The following is a 17,317-nucleotide window of genomic DNA, read 5'->3' as shown; positions in this document are numbered from 1 at the left end:
GGGGATGGGCAAAATATGGCCTGTAGTCCAGATCCTGCCCCCCCAGGCAATTTCCTCCAACCCACAGGTGCCCACCAATAAATTGTACTCCACCCAGCCTGCGTATTTTGTTCCCATCCTAGTGTGTGGGAAGGCCCCAGCTCTGACACAGCTTCTGGGTGGGGCTGCTGCTGCCACTGCTGCAGCCACTGGGGGACCTGCTCAGGTTCTCCGGCCTCTAGCAGCCCAGAACTGGACGCAGTACTCCAGCTGCAGCCTGACCAGTGTCACATAGAGGGGGAGGATCACCTCCTTGGACCTACTTGTGATGCATCTATGGATGCATGACAAGGTATAGTTGATCTTCCTGACCACATCCCCACGTTGGCGGCCCATGTTCATCTTGGGATCAATAGTGACACCAAGATCCTTTTCTGCCTCTGTGCTGACAAGAAGGGAGTTCCCCAGCCTGTAGATATGCTGCTGGTTCTTCCTCCCCAGGTGCAACACCTTGCACTTGTCCATATTGAAATCCATCCTATTCTCATCTGCCCACCTCTGTAACCTGCCCAGATCTAGTTGTAGCCTGTCCCTCCCTTCTAGCATGCTCACTTCTCCCCACATCTTAGTGTCATCTGCGAACTTGAACAAGGTGCTTTTCACCCGCTCGTCCAAATCACCAATGAAGATGTTGAACAGTGCGGGCCTTAAGACTGAGCCCTGGGGACCCCACTGTCCACATCCCTCCAGGTCAAAAAAGACCTGTCCACCACCACTCTCTGGTTCAGCCCGCCAGCCAATTTGTGACCCACCTGACTGTGTAGGCATCGACACCACAGTCGCCTAATTTTTTTATGAGAACGGGGTAAGAGACAGTGTCAAAGGCCTTCCTAAAGTTCAAAAAAGTCTATGCCCACTGTGACACCTGCATCCAAGGCTTTTGAGACCTGGTCGTAGAAGGCCACCAGGTTGGTCTGACAGGACCTGCCTCTAATGAACCCGTGGTGGTTGCCCCTAAGCATAATCTCCCCCGCTGGTCCCTTGCAGATGTGCTCCTGGATAATTTTCTCAAGGAGCTTCCCCAGGACCGAGGTAAGATTAATGGGCCTATAGTTTCCTGGGTCCTCTTTCCTCCCTTTTTTGAAAATGGGGACCACATAGGCCCTTTTCCAGTCCTCTGGCACCTCACCAGAGCACCACAAGTGCTCGTAAAGCTGTGCCAAGGGTCCTGCAACGACCTCAGGTAATTCCCTCAGCACTCTGCGGTGGAGATTGTCAGGACCAGCTGATTTGAACATATCTAGTCCCTCCAGAAGTTCCCTGACTAGGTCCTCACTGACCCTCGGTCTGGTTGCGCCTCCCCTGGGTCCGTCCAGATTCCCAGTGGGGGGGATGCCCCTGTCCCTGCTCTCTCCCTGGGCAATCTCTGCTCTAAGTGGAGCAGGCACCGTAGTGCCCTGCGACATTCATGTTTTCCCAAATTGAACAGAAAACTTGGATCCCTGCTCACAAGTGAGCTGGGTTTGTTTGACTATGGGAGCCATTGGCAGCTAAAGAATGATAGGTCTGGTCAGGGCTCACTTGTGCTCAGTCACATTACCAGTGGCTATTTCATTCTTCCCTATGAAAAGAACATTCCACAAAGAGGGCACTGGAACATGCAGGTTCTACTTCAGTGTCTGTTTAATACTCCTCTAAAAATCAAGTGGTTAGAGTCATCTCAGGTGAGGCAGAGAAAGTAGTCTCATCAAGCCAGAAGAAAAGAACCTGTCAAACATATTCCTGAGTTGTCTTTTATTTGTTCCACTGACTTTTGCCCAGTTCTCTGGCAGGAAGGTGATGCACTGTCTCTGCCTATGCTTTTTATGCAGCTTCTCCCCGCAGATGGAAATACAAGTGTATAATAGGACTTCATGCTTATTTGTCTTTGTGAGGGGGCCAGGACCCTGAGGGGCCCGGCCCGAGCGGGGAATCCCGGAGTTCCGCCCCGCTTCCGGGTCCGGGCCCGGAAGCCGGGCGGGGAACTTAAGGTTTCCCGGAACTGGAACCGCGCCGACGCGGGACCGGCGCAGGGAGATAAAAAGGAACCGCCTACCCTGAGCAGAGGAGGACGGAGGCTCCGGCGGGAGCTACGAGGACCAGAGCTGAGGAGCCGGAAGCTGCGGAGCCAGGAGCGGCGAGACCGGGAGCTGCGGAGCCGGGAGCGGCAGAGGCAGGTACAGCCGCGCCGCGTGCCACGCGGCGGGAGCCGGCAGCGGTGAGGCCAAGTGCCAGGGAGCCGGCGGTGGCGAAGCCGGGAGCCGGAGGTCCAGAGGCAGCTGGGCCAGGTGCGGTAAAGCCGGGAGCCGGGCGGCGAGGACCGGCGGCAGTGAGGCCAACCGCCGCGAAGCCAGGAGCGGCGCAGCACCAGCCGGCCAGGCCGGACGCGGCGGAGCCAGGGGGCGCAGCAGGCCCCGAACGGACGGAGGTACAACAGGGACCGGTGGCCATTGCACCGGAGGAAGCCGGGAAGGGAGGCTGGGTCGGAGGGATCCTCCTCCGGCGGCTGCGGGTCGCTTGGCCGCGGGGAAGACCCGCGGGCAGGGGGACAGAGTTGTAGTTCCCCGGGTCGAGAGAGTGAGACCCGGAGTTAGAGACCCCTCAGGACGAGTGGAGCGATCAGCACCAAGGAGACTAGGTGCTGATAGGACTCCGGGGAAGGGCCCAGCGGTGTGGGGTACCCCCCCCCCCACTGCGGAGCTAAGACAAAGGCAAGGGAGCCCCAACGGAGGCTCCCCACCCGGAGGACCGGGCGAGGGTGTAGGGGAGGAGGAGCCCTCAGGACCCCTGGACCTTGGAGGTACTGTACCCCACGTGGACCGCCAGCTTCCCGGCAAGGGTGAACCCCATATTTCCATCAAGTCGTGGCAGGCGAGAGCGGCGAAGCGGGACGGTCCAACGCGTACCCCTCCTCTCCAGGGGACATCCGGGGATCGGGGTCCCACGGTAAGTGGCACACCCCCATCCCCTTACAGTCTTGACAAGAGTTTTTGGTCTTGTTGAGTCGGCTCAATTCTACACTCAGTTTATACAGGTTCAATTCTAGATAGACACACTCAGGGGGTTGGGGAGTGGTACTGAAGTAAAACCTGGATCCTCAGGGTGCCAGTAGCCCTGGAAACACCCTCAGGTTGGTCTGCTGACTGAGGTGCCCTCTGGAGATGGGTATCCCTCACTGCCCAAGAATTTACTCTAAGTCTAACAAACAAATAGGTTTCTTTATTATACATAACTATATACAGAAAAGAAATGATTAAGCAAAAAGGATATCAGATTCACCCAAAGAGCCTTGTCTGTCTGTATTTAATGTTGCATTTGTAGACTGTATTCAAGTTATTGGTTTTATTGTTAACTATAATTATACACACACACACACATATATATATACACACATATACATATACAGCATATACATACACACACACTACTGCAATCTTGAAGGATATATTTATATATATTGTAATTAATTAATTATAACTAATTATTATAGTTATATAGTGAACTTATTTCAATTAATTAATTATAGTAAGAGAGATGTATATAATTATATATTTATATATAATACATATAAATATATTATTATAGCTATCTAGCTATCATAATTATAGCTAACAATAAAACAAACAACTTGAATACTGTCTACAAATGCAACATTAAAAAAAGGGAGACAAGGTTCTTTGGGTGAATCTGATCTCTTTTATTAGACCAAATTGAATAGTTGGAAAGATTTTAGTTAGCAAGCTTTCGGGTTTTAACACTCCTTGTCAGGCTGAGGAAGCACCTGCAGTTGGTGTGTGTGCTGTTCCTGGATGGAAGAACATACTCATCCCATCCAGAAAGCGTGCACACAGGCAGCAGTGGATGAAGGAGAAAGCTTCAGTCACTTCTAGAGCCATATCTATCTTTTTGCTTGTCTCACAATCATTGATAATGTGCAGGCTTCGCAGGGTGTCCAGGAAAAGCACAATATTGTAAGGCATCCACAACAGGAAAAAACATGATGGCAATGAAAAAAACAACTTAATTGGTTTACACCTGTTGTGGATCTGGCTTTTCTTCAGGTTTTTAAAGATGTGGGTGTAGCAGAAAATGAGAATGCCAAGAGGGCCATAATACTGATTTCAAGCTTAGTACAAAGCTTCCAGGGTTGATTATTATCAATGTAATAAGGCATACACTTTGTAGCATTTTTATCAGTTACCTCCTTCATGAATATAGGGTTTGGCATGGAAATTAAAATGGCCAATGACCAAATTGCCAGGCTTATAAGTATGCCATATGAGATTGTTCAAACTTGGGGAGCACGTACTGCACGGACAATGGTCAAGTACCTGTCAATGGTCATAAGGGTTATGAAGAATAATGCTGCCATGGTAACCAATATAGTAACAACCACATACTAGTTTATACATTGTATTTCCAAAAATCCATTCCCCTGAAGTATAGTGCACCAGAAAGGGCAGGGGGAAAACAAACAGTAGGTCAGAGATGGCGAGGTTCAGCAAATACACATCAGTTATGTCAGTCAGTTTCTTGCAAGCTACTAGGACCCAAATGACCAAGTTGTTTCCCATCAAGCCCAACACAAATAATAGGCTGTAATGTAAAGGCTTGGGAAAAGTACAGATGTAACTGTCTTAATTTCCTCCATGCTGCAGGTGGAGGCATTGTGAGGATAATAATAGTCATCATAATAATCAGGCGTATTCAGAGAAGGTGTTGGATTTGAATAATTCATCATGAGGTGATCTGTTAAAGAGCAAATAATTTAACATTCAGGATTTCTATTTATTGTTAAATTAGTATTCTAGGCACAATTCTTCCACCAACAATGCCATGAAAGAAGGGTAAGGTAGACCAGGTGTATAATCAAATTGAATACAGCCTTAAGAAGGGGGCTATCCTATACAAATAGAAGAACCTTTCCCCCCCTAACGCTTAGAGAGGCGGATGAGCTGGATAGCGCACAGCATGAATGAATCCCAGATGAAAATTAATCTGTCTAGGGATTAAAGTCCTGATGCCTCATCAGTCTTCTATGGGTTATGGCAAGCTAGAGAAGTCACTTTGCCTCTGTAACTGACTTTCTTCCCCAGTCTCAAGGATATATTTCCACTCTCCAATAATGCACGATGTCCAAAGCTTCAGGAAAAGCTAAAACTGTCTTCTGGTTTAGGGTGTCTTTTGGTATTGCAGTGCCTAGTATGCCAGCTGATGTTGATGGCATTTATGGCAATACATGAGGTGCTATAGGGTGGAGTAAAATTTGCAGCTGAATATGGAACCTGGCTATCATAGTGAGGATTTAGGCTTAGCATTGTACAGCCTAAGGTGCCCTGCCATCTAGTGGCATTCTTAAGCCTGATTTGGATGGTTATGTAGGAGGAAAGCTAGGGACCTCACAAGAGTATGCTAAATGCTATTCCTATGGCCATAAAAGTGCTTATGCTGACATAATTTATTCTGTTAGAACTGCACAAATAATGATTTTTTCAGTTCAGATCAATCTGGAATGGAAAAGTTTTTACTTCCTCAGGAAAAGCAAAGCAAAAGGAAAATGTCATTTGTTCAGTCCAAATCAAACCTTGAAGTTAGCCTTCAGGTTATGCCACACTGTTTTAAATTGTCTTCTTTAAAAAAGAGGTGGATTTTCAAACAAAAATAACATTTTGAAATGAAAGCTCTTTTAAAAAATATTCAGACTAAACATTTTGATTTTTCAAAATTTCCCTTCCCATTTTCTTTCATCCAAACTAAATGTAAGATTCAACCCCACTGACAAATGCATTTTTGGGTAAACATACTTTTCACTGAAAAATTGTGTTGTGGGTTCAGGGAGTAACACAAACAATACCTGTATATACCCGTTTATACTGCATCTACACAACTTCTGATGTCATAGCTGTGTCAGTAAAGAAAAATAAAAGTCACTCTAACCAATACTGCCATGATGATGAATGTAGGCAAACTATATAAGTTTCAAGAATTGTAATTAAAACAGTAGAAAAACATATTTCAGGCTTTCTGTGTACATCACAGGAAACAAAGGCACAATTTTGATGACCAGCACAGGGGTTTTTGCATAGCTAATGGTATCTATGATGTAGGTCCCTGATTAGGTCATACTTCAAGCCAATGGAGACCTATCCAAATTTCAACAGGTTTTCAAGTGAACAAGGGTTATTTTATTATCTCCTGTGGTAACATCAACCAAATAGATGATTGAGGAAACTGCATTGCACAGGGTTCCTAATTAAATACTCCTTCATGAGGGAGGGGCTATGGGACATTCAAACCTCCTCAATCATTTCAGGAAAGAAATGCCTATGTAGTTGACAGTGTCCTGTCATCACTCCTGGAATGTGACTCTTGCAAAAGCCAAGCTGACTTCTTCTCCTATATGGTACTCCCTTCCTTTTCAGACATATGGGCAGGCAATTTCTGGTAGCTAATGTGGGTAGACTGCCCAGATCTCCACAAGATATCCTTAAGAGCTGCAGGAACATGGTGTGGAAAGTGGATACTCCCTAGCTGCTGCAGCACTAAATTGCAAGAGCTTGAAGTCCCACTCCTTCTAATTAGCACAAGGGCACAGCCCCCAGTTTTGGGGAGGGGGTATATATGGTTGCAGCTGATGACCAGCCACATGAAAATATCCACGTGTCAGGGAGGCACATTTTTGCATATTTCCCTTAGCCTAGCAAATTTAAGGGAAATTTTGGAAGAACTTAACTGCTAACCCCTCACCCCCAAACTGTTCTGACCACAAAGTATTCTTTTAATAGGTAAATCACTAAAACAGGAGTAAAACATGCAGTCACCACATATATGTAGCCCTGAGAGATTTTTGTGTGCAGCAGCAGCATCCATGAAGGTTTGGATAAAGTGTCTTAGCTTATTTCTTACTAATTAATTAATTTCTTTATTTCTCATTAATATTCTATTTTTCAGATGAACAACAAGTTAGCATAGAGACTGCAAGCTAAAGCTGAAAACCAAGTAACAATCTTCAACTCTAACCAAGGTGTTATACCTCTGTCCTGTGTTTGGCTGGTCTAAAAATCCCATTTCCTACTACCTAGCATTAAGTCACTTCCTACAGGTCACGCGTATGGTTTTTAAAGGATATTCCTTTTTCCAGTTGGCCGTGACAACTCTTTCTAAAGCTATTTTCAAGTATTCCAATTATTTTTTCTACAGCCCTTTTTCTTTTCCTAACATGCTTTTGCAGAAGTCTTTCAAGATTGCAGTTGAGTTTAATTCATAAATAAACTCACAAAGAGTAAGTTGTTCTCTTTTCATATCATTTGATTTCTTGCTAGTCTCCTAGAAGGCTTGTCTCTTCCTTGTGTTTGTACAAGGATAGATTTCAGGTTTCATAAACACAACTATAATTTCATAGTTTCATAGTTTCTAGGGTCGGAAGGGACCTGAGCAGATCATCTAGTCTGACCCCCTGCCATGGCAGGAAAGAATACTGGGGTCAAACGACCCCAGCAAGATGTTCATCTAACCTCCTCTCAAACACCCCCAGGGTAGGAGCCTGCACCACTTCTCTTGGAAGTTGGTTCCAGACCCTAGCCGCCCTGACTGTGAAATAGCGCCTCCTGATATCTAACCTAAACCTACCCTCTGGCAGCTTGTGACTGATATTCCTGGTCACTCCTGGTGGTGCTCAGGGGAACAGTGACTCCCCCAGTGCCTGCTGATCCCCGCTGACTAGTTTATAACAGGCCACAAGATCCCCCCTCAGCCTTCTCTTTTGGAGGCTGAACAGGTTCAGGTCCCATAGCCTCTCCTCATAGAGCCTGCCCTGTTGTCCCCTGATCATACGAGTAGTCCTCCTCTGGACCCTCTCCATGCTGTCGACATCTCTCTTGAAGTGCGGCGCCCAGAACGGGATGCAATACTCCAGCTGCAGCCTGACTAGTGCCGCATAGAGGGGAAGGATCACCTCCTTGGACCTGCTCGAGATGCATCTGTGGATGCATGACCAGGTGCAGTTGGCCTTCCTTACTGCCTCTCCACACTGCCGGCCCATGTTCATCTTGGAGTCAATGATCACCCCCAGATCCCTTTCCACCTCCGTGCTGACAAGAGGGGAGTTCCCCAGCCTGTAGGTATGGTGCCGGTTGTTCCTCCCGAGGTGCATCACCTTACACTTGTCTGTGTTGAAACCCATCCTATTCTCATCCGCCTACCCTTGTGACCTGTCCAGGTCTGATTGTAGCCTGTTGCATCCTTCCAATGTGCCCACGTCCCCCTACATCTTAGTGTCATCAGCAAATTTGAACAGGGTGCTTTTTACACCCTCGTCCAAATCGCTGATGAAGATGTTGAACAGTGCAGGTCCGAGGACCGAGCACTGCGGAACCCCACTGCCCACGTCCTTCCAGGTTGAGAAGGACCCATCCACCACCACCCTCTGGGTGCAGCCCTCCAGCCAGTTGGCAACCCATTTGACTGTGTGGGTGTCTACACCACAGCCCCCACAGTTTCTTAATGAGAACAGGGTGAGAGACAGTGTCAAAAGCCTTCCGGAAGTCCAGGAAGACTATATCCACTGCTACCCCTGCATCTAATTATCTGGTGATCTGATCGTAAAAGGCCACCAGGTTGGTCTGACAGGACCTGCCACTGATGATCCCATGTTGGTTGCCCCTAAGCATGCAGTCCCCTGCTGGCCCCTCCTGGATGTCCCAGCATAATTTTCTCGAAAAGCTTGCCTAGGAGGTGAGACTAACCGGCCTATAGTTTCCCAGGTCCTCCTTCCTGCCTTTTTTGAAGATGGGGACCACGTTGGCCCTCTTCCAGTCCTCCAGTACCTCACCAGAGCACCACGAGTGCTTGTAAAGTTGTGCCAGGGGACTTGCAATGACCTTGGCCAGTTCCTTTAGAACTCTAGGGTGGAGATCATCCGGGCCGGCTGACTTGAATACGTCCAACCCCTCCAGAAGCTCCCTAACTAAATCCTTGCTGACCCGTGGCCCAGGTGTGCCTCTCCCGGGGCCCGAGGGGGGCCCAGCAGGGAGGTGGCTGTTCTGGTCCCTACTTAGGAAGACGGAGGCAAAGAAATCGTTAAACATGGTAGCTTTGCCGTCTGGTGTGACAACCAAGTTTCCCATTGCGTCCTGCAAGGGCCCCACATTACCCAGGACCTTCTTTTTACCCCCTACGTATTTAAAAAAGGACTTTTATTGCCCTTAATCTGGGAAGCTAGTCCCAGTTCCATCTCTGCCTTGGCCTTCCTAACTACCCCCCTACATCCCCGAGCAACTACAGAATAGCCCTCCCTGGTGATGACCCCTTCCTTCCATTGGGTGTAAGCCTCCTTTTTAGCAAGGAGACATTCCCAGATGCTTTTGGTGAGCCACAGAGGCTTGTGTGCTCTCCTGCTCCCTTTGATCCTCGTTGGGATTACCTTCCTTTGGGCTTGGAGGATTGCCTCCTTAAGGAGCAACCACTGTCCTCGGACACCTGGCTCCCTTCCCCTCCGGGACCTCAGCGCTTCTCCAACTATCCTCCTTAGCTCGTTGAAGTCTGCCCTCCTAAAATCCAGGGCCGCTGTCTTACTGCATGCCTTTGCCACCTTGCGCTGGATGGTGAATTCCAGCAGGCGATGATCTCTATCGCCCAGGTGGTCGAGCACTCGCAGCCCCCTGACAAGGTCATCACCCGTGGCCAGCACTAGGTCCAACAAGGCGTCCCCCCTGGTGAGGCTGTGCACCTCCTGGGTTAGATGGAGGTCCTGCACTCTGGCCAAGAACCTACATGAGCGGTCAGACCTGGCTGACTGCTCTTCCCAGCAGATGTCCGGGAAGTTCAGGTCCCCCATGACTACCACTTTCTTAGCCTTCACTACCTCTGTGAGCTGACCCAAGAATTCCTGGTCAAGCTCTTCTCCCTGGTTGGGAGGTCTGTAGTAGACTCCCACCGTTAAGTCCCTTTCCCCTCGACTGCCTTGTACTCTAACCCAAAGCACTTCAGAGTGCCCCTCCCCTGACTCTTTGCTAATTAACGAGGATGTGTATTCCTCCTTAATATAGAGCACCACGCCCCCACCTCTCTTTCCTATCCTGTCCCTCCTGTACAGCCTATAGCCCTTGACATTGACCACCCAATCATGCGTTTCGTCCCACCATGTTTCTGTAATCCCCACTATGTCCGGGCTGGTGTCAGCCAGCAGGAGAGTGAGTTCCTCCTGCTTGTTGCCCATACTACGAGCGTTTGTGTAGAGGCATTTGAGGCCTCCTGTGGGTGTGTGTACAGACCCCCTAGTCCCAGCATTACCCTGGCCCCTCCCTCTTACCTGATTGATTGCTTCACTCGTCGGTCTGGGCTGGGCTGTAGTTGTGGGTGCTGTTTGGTCTGGCAGTCTGATGTTTCCTCCACCCTCATCTTCCCCTTCCCCTGATGAGCCTAGTTTTAAGCCCGCCGGAAGAGGTCCACCAACCTAGAAGAGAACACATGCTTACCTTTAGGGGAAAGGTGGAGCCCGTCCCATCCCAGCATGTCTCTCGTTGTGATGTGCCAGTCGTAGCTGAGGAAGCCAAAGCCCTCCTCGAAGCACCATTCCTGTAGCCGCCAGTTGGTCTCCGCAATGCACATTTCATGCTGTCTGCCATGTCCACTCACTTGCAGGATAGAAGAGAAAACCACCTGTGTGCCCATCTCCTTCAGCACGCACCCCAGAGCATGGTAGTCCTTCAACAGGCGATCAGGGCTCCTCCTGGCCGCATCGTTAGTACCCACATGGACTAGGACCATAGAGTAATAATCAGTGGGCTGGATTATGGTCTGGAGCATCCCTTTCACGTCCTGAATCCTCGCTCCAGGTAGGCAGTATATCTCTACATGAATTTCTCTACATGAAACATGAATCTACACAGCAGATCCATCATGTGTCTACTCTACAGCCACAGTCTAGCTCAAAGGTGTCCAACTTATTTGGCCTTGCAAGCTGGATAAGTGGTGCATGATTGGCTGTATGGCAAGGGCCAGCCCCACAGGCCAGATATTACCTATGGACTGCCCTCAGTGCCAGATCTAGTGCACGTGGCTCCTGCTTCAGTCATATGAGACCCAGCAGGAAGAGGCCAGGCATCCCAGGCACCTGGTTGCTGCTGCTGGAATAAGTACTGGTGTGAGATGTGTGGCACTGGAGCCCTAGCAATGCAGTGGCTTGTTCCCAAGGTAGCAAAGTGCCCATGATGCTGGGCTTCTCTCTGCGGTGCTGCTAGGGCTCCCCTTTGGTCTCCCTCCATGAGCTGAATCTAGCCTGAGGGCTATATGTTTAACACCCTTGGTCTAGTTGGTGAATTGAAAAATTCATGAAGTAGCTCTTTCACCTCTCTTTCGATACTATGTAGCTTTCATTTCTTAAAACATAAAATTAGCTTAAGCCTTTAGCTTAATGCATAAAACTGCTTCTGCACGCCAGATATGTTTATCCTTAACTGAAATTTTCTATTCTGAGATAATCTTTTTATTCTTAGGTAGGGGTAGGTTTTGCTCAGACTGTTCCTCTTTTTCCCAGGTTATATTTAATCAGTTTAGTTATCCAACTTCCCAATTTGGACAGCATTTTGCTATCATGCCACTTTCCACTGGGTGCAAGTACCTTACATAACTTTTGCTTGGCCTAATTGTTTTGTTTGAAACTTATGCTTAGCATGAAGTTCAAAACCCAGGCCTGAAGGCCTCTTGGTCCAAACAACTCCCTCTTTATAACTCCTCCATGGTGTGGTTATCACACTTATGTACTGCATCTTCATGGAGTGCACAGCTTTTCATTCCTTCAGTATAAGGACTCATAGTAAGGGTCTTGTAGAGATTGGCAAAAAAAACCTCTGTGTAACTGATAAACTCGGCAATACATTCAGCAAACCACAGTAACAATTAAAATGACCATAGCAATTTAGATGCCAATTATCACCACAATGGGATGAAGCGTTAGATTAAAACTCCTGGGCAGGACTTCATCCTAGCAAAACTTTCCACCAAAAATGTTTTCCAGTCTCCTGGATTTTTTTTAAAATCTGACAAACATTATGTTTAATTTGAACCACTCTTTCATGGCTGTACTTTTTAATGGGCTTATCTATAGTGAGTAAGTTTGGATGAGACAAAATCTGTTGCAAAAGTGAAAAATTCAACCATATTTGAATCAGAGGAATGTCACAGTATAACCATGGTTTAGTTTTGACACTCTCTGTTGTCTGGCAAGGCAGAAAATACATAAAATCACAACTACTAATAAATAAAATAAAAAACAACATTAAATACAAAATATTTATTGTGGTTCTGTCCCCAACTGAAAAATTATACCACCCATTCTTTTTTTGATTCTTGTCATAGAATTTATGCCCATTTCCAGATGGAGTATGCACCAACAGTGAGGTTTTCCTCCAGTATTTAGCCAAATTGTATGCAGTAAATCCTTCAGTCACTCGAATCATGAAAGGCAGGTTCAACTTCCAATCTGATGCTGCTGCCCTTATGGCACTCACCCAGTTCCATAACCAGCTTGCTTTCAACCCAAAGTGTCTACTGGATGGGTTTCAAATGGGATCCAACCATCAGTTCTTTCGTCTTCTTCAGAAAATTAGTTAATAAGGTTTTCCAAACACAACCTGGTAAGTTAGCATAATATGTTACATTTAGATACTAATGGGGTTCCCTGGAAAGTGACAAAAATAAAAATGCTACCAATATTATAAAGAATATACATATTACCATGTAAATGCCTTTTGGCTATGTAAGTGGTGCCTTTAACCTTAAATTCCCACATAAACTGCCACTTTTTATTCCAAGGATTAGGACATTTTCCAGTCCGAGTTGAATAGAAGTGTCCTCAGCTGGGATCCACGGACAAGCCTAATTTTCAGATGGTGTACCCACCAATTTCTATTCCATCTACATGCCATTTGCATGCACCTAAACTTTTAGCAGCTAAAATAACCCAAACAACAAGACAAACAACACAAAACTGAGAAGACAATTTTCACTGCTGTAGGAAACCCACAGCTTAGGGAAAGAAAATGCTAATGATTCTTTTCATGGTGCCAAGGCCTCACAGTTCATCAGTCTTCCTATAAAAAAAATAAAACAAAGAACTCCCACTTTGATAGGGAAGTAATTGGTAGGCTTCAATTAAAGCTAACTCTTCAATAATTTCACTTTTTGTCATTTTTACCCCTAATAGAAAGTAATAGGTTAGATCATTTATAATTAGGGTAATGGTGGCCCTTAATGAATGAGCATCAGTGGGACCTGATAATTTTTTCAGTCACTTCTACCTACTGTGTATCCAGAGTTCAACCATGCTGGCTTAAAATGATAGTACTGTCTGGAACAGTACTGTCCTAGCACAGAGAAATTTATGTTGCCACAACGCATGTGTAGACAATGACTGGGGCCAGCTGGGGCATGAAACATGAATCTACACAGCAGACCCATCATGTGTCCATTGTACAGCTACAATCTAGCTCAAGGGTGTCCAACTTATTTGGCCTGGCAAGCTGGATGAATGGTGCATGATTGGTCCATAGGCTGTATGGCAAAGGGCCAGCCCCACAGGCCAGATATTGCCTATGGACTGCCCTCAGTGCCAGATATAGTGCACGGGGCTCCTGCTTCGATCATATGAGACCCAGCAGGAAGAGGCCAGGCATCCCAGGCACTGGGCCATGATGGTGTTAAAGTTTTGGGCACTGCATGCTGCCTAGCCCTGCACTGTAGCACCCTCATGCCCCAACCAGCTTCTCAACCACCCTACACTGCCACCTGGAACTAAGGGCTGAACCTAGGAGCCCCTGCCAGCCCGGGGCTGCTTTGCCCTGCCTCAAACTGCTGTAGTCCTAGGGGATATCATAACACAAAAAAATCTTTAAAATACTTCAACTTGAAGGTGGAAATTGAGTTTCCACAAGTTAACTCCCTTCATTCCCTTCAGCACCTAAAACCCAAAGGCTTGGGATAGTGTCTCCTTTCTTGCAAGCTGGGTACCTTCCCCACTGGATTGCAACTGTAAAAACAGAATGATCTTGGGCTTGACTTGAGTCTGGGCAAGACAGAAAATATTTTAATCCTTTAGAAGAAAACTTAGAAGCATTATTCACTTTTTTACCCTGTAACTATGCTATGTGCTGTCTCAGACTCTGAAGCTTCCCCCTCACTATTGCCTTTTTGGAGTAGGACTAGGCCTTCACACCACAGTCTTTTTATAATGAATTGTCAGCTAAGGGGCTCTTGGTAACTTTCAGCGACCACCTTGAAAATGATTTCCTAGCTCATTAAAACCATATTTCTTTTACTGCATCAGGAGTATGTGTTTGAACAAGTCCCTGGAAATACACTGAGGATCCTGATTACTGCAGGCTGAGAAGAGTAGCAGACTTGGGGATGAGGGGCAGCACAAAAAAGGCATGCTGAAAATGTTAGAGAAGAAGTATACCCATTCAGAACAGGGGTCATGTCTACTATACATCCAGTTCACTGTGGAGTACATTAATTAGCTGCATAGTAAAGCTCTGGAGCCAGGGAAGAGAAGGGCAGGAGCAGCCCTAGATTAAACTCTCCCCCCTAGCTCATATTGGTGCTGTCGCAGGTGCATGTGTAAATGCTGCACCTGGGTGTAGTTTATTCCCACTCAAACAGCTCCAGAGTTCATTGCTTCACACTGGGCACATCTACACAAGATGTTTATTGTGTAATAGATTAATTAGCTCCACAGTAAATGTCTTGTCTCTACATATATGGCCCTATTAGGCTACAGTAAACTAATAAACTCTACAGTAGAGTAACACTTGTAAATACAAGTACTGTCCTGCTGTGTAGTTTTTTTACTCTACAGCATTACATTTGTAGATGCTGGCATGGCTGACTAGGGCACAATGGTGCTTCAGTGTGGGGGCTGCCTGCAGGCTAGCCACACAGAGGACCACCCTCATGCCACAGCCAGTCTCTGTATCATGTTGAGCCAGGTCAAAAGAGCCCCATGCTAACAACCCAGGACCCGCTCCCCATTGAAGCTGCTCTGATCTGCCTCAAGCTGCTGAAGTCCCGGGCAGATGTTCAAACATCACCTCTAGGAGCAATAAACTCCAGCGCAATGTGCACTGGAGTTTATTGCCCCATGCTAACAACACAACATATTTGTTGGTTCTGGATTTAGCATTCAGATAACTTGTTCAGGGTAGGGGGTTTCACCCTCAGACTGATCACGACCTTTCCATTCAATAATAGGCAAATGTATTGATACACTGTGATAACAGATAAGAGACAACACAAACAATCAAGCACATGCCCATTACTTGGAAATGCATGCTCATGTGTATTTCTTCTCTCGTTAGAGCAAGCGGTATCTGCTGATTCAAAAGAAAAGGTTTGCATTTATGATTTCAAGCTCATCCCTGAGACTATTTGTGCAAAGCTGCAAACCTAATTTCTTTTTTTAAATGAGCCACACAGTCCTGACTCCTACACAAGTCAATGGTAATTTGTACATTTACTCCATTGAGCACAGGGTCAGATCTTCAGGACTCTAGGTTCTGAGTGCACAAATGCAAAATATACACCCAGATGCTTTGCCTGGTTGCCTCTGATCTGAGACTTGAAGAAAAATGTGTTGCATTTGAAACCTTGTCTAACTTTATCCCAACTACATAGTTGGTCCAATAAAAGAGATCACCCTAAGAAATCTTTGTTTCTCACAAATCCACAGCTGTATTCTAATCATCCACAACATTTTGTTATGAATGAAGGGAAAGAAAGAGCCAAGCACTTCCGCCTAACTGGAAAGGAACTATTTGATTCTAAGTTTTTATTCTGTACTACACCATTTTAAAAGTTGAAATCAGAAATATGTCTTTTTGATTGCACTGAACCTGTTACCATTTGAACAAATACCATTTAATGGGAAATTCTGGATTATTTTTATTATTCTAGAAAGAGAAAAGAGTAAGAGCAAATTAACTTCGTATTCTGAGAACCCTCCTCAAAACGAAACGTTCCAGATCTAAAAGTCTGTTTCTTATCAAACAGCAGAAGCCTATTCCTGATACGTTTCAGATTCCTAGGTTAGCTCCAGGCTAGAATTGACCCCATCTGCACCTGTTTTACATTGACTCGACCTAGATCAGATTTGACCAATGACATCATCTTTGTTGGCTCTAGATTTAGGATCCAGATACCTTGTTCAGGGCAGGGCGACCCACCCTCAAACCAACCACAACCTTTCCATTCAATAATAGGAAAATTTATTGATACACAGAGATAATAGAAAAGAAACAATACAAACAATCAAGCAATACTATATATCTACCAAATCCTAGGGCTGTTATCAGAGTTAAAGTACATCTGATCAGGATGCAGTCTTCACTCAGGCTCATTCTCTTAGGTGTCAGATGTCAACACTCTGGAGGTGTGATGCTGAGGCTGACAGCTCTCTTCCAGTGGGGTATACCAGACAGACTGCTGGTGTGCCATCGGTCCATGGTGGCCTTGGGGACCCCTCTCAGGGAGGAGAAGAAGGTAGAAGCCAGGTGGGGGACTGAAAGGAAGAAAAGGGGGGACAGGGAGGGACCTTTTGTTATTCTCAAATCTCTGCTTTTGTATTCTCTTTCCCCTTGATGACTCCTGATAGCTATCTCTGGTCTGTTGTCTCTGTCTGGTCACACATCAACTTAGCTTTTCAGGCCTTCTCCTAATTTGTTCTGTTCCTCCAAAACTGGGACTCAGTGCCACCCCGCCCCAGTGCTCTGAGGCCTGGTAGCTGGTGTCACTTATCTCATGTTATGGGTAGTATGGTACATTCTTCCTCAGCTTCTAGCCTCTGTGTCTTTGTTGTGTTAGACAGCCTGTCCGTGATCTTGTGCTATCACATGACCCCTCCAATTCTTAGGCTATGTATCCATCCATTGGCCTTGTTGTGTTAGACAGCCTGTCTGCTTCCAGGGCTATGAGAAGCTTTGTGTGTATAAGACCCAACCTCTTTAGAAATCAGTTAACCCCTGCTGCCCAACTTCACACATTCTAATACATATACCTATGCATATAAATCAATTCCAAAAAAACCAAACCTTTAAATGCCATTTTCAAACCAACGATATTTAGAGACAGGAAAGACTATAGGGTCCTATGCCTTCAGTGGAGTTACTTCTACTAGTAACAAACACCAATATAAAACAATGAGAATCAGGTGCAAATGCAAGAAAGTCAGAAATCTATAGCACTGGGCTCTTACTGAAGAGTTGCTGTAAAACAGCTCCTTTTTGATCCTGTCTACAGGTGGTCTCAA

The 17,317-nt window shown here is 46.2% G+C and overlaps 1 pseudogene; it reads right to left on the bottom strand.

The window, feature by feature from the left end:
* Positions 1 to 3,782: 3,782 nt before the first annotated feature.
* LOC149864570 (C-C chemokine receptor type 8-like) lies at positions 3,783 to 4,771 on the bottom strand (annotated as a pseudogene).
* Positions 4,772 to 17,317: the final 12,546 nt, after the last annotated feature.

Source organism: Crocodylus siamensis, chromosome 5 (genome assembly GCF_052110815.1).
Source record: "Crocodylus siamensis isolate JL-2025a chromosome 5, ASM5211081v1, whole genome shotgun sequence".
Classification (NCBI taxonomy): Eukaryota; Metazoa; Chordata; order Crocodylia; family Crocodylidae; genus Crocodylus; species Crocodylus siamensis.
Note: the sequence above shows the minus strand (reverse complement) of the source record. Positions and strands in the feature narration are given on the sequence as shown.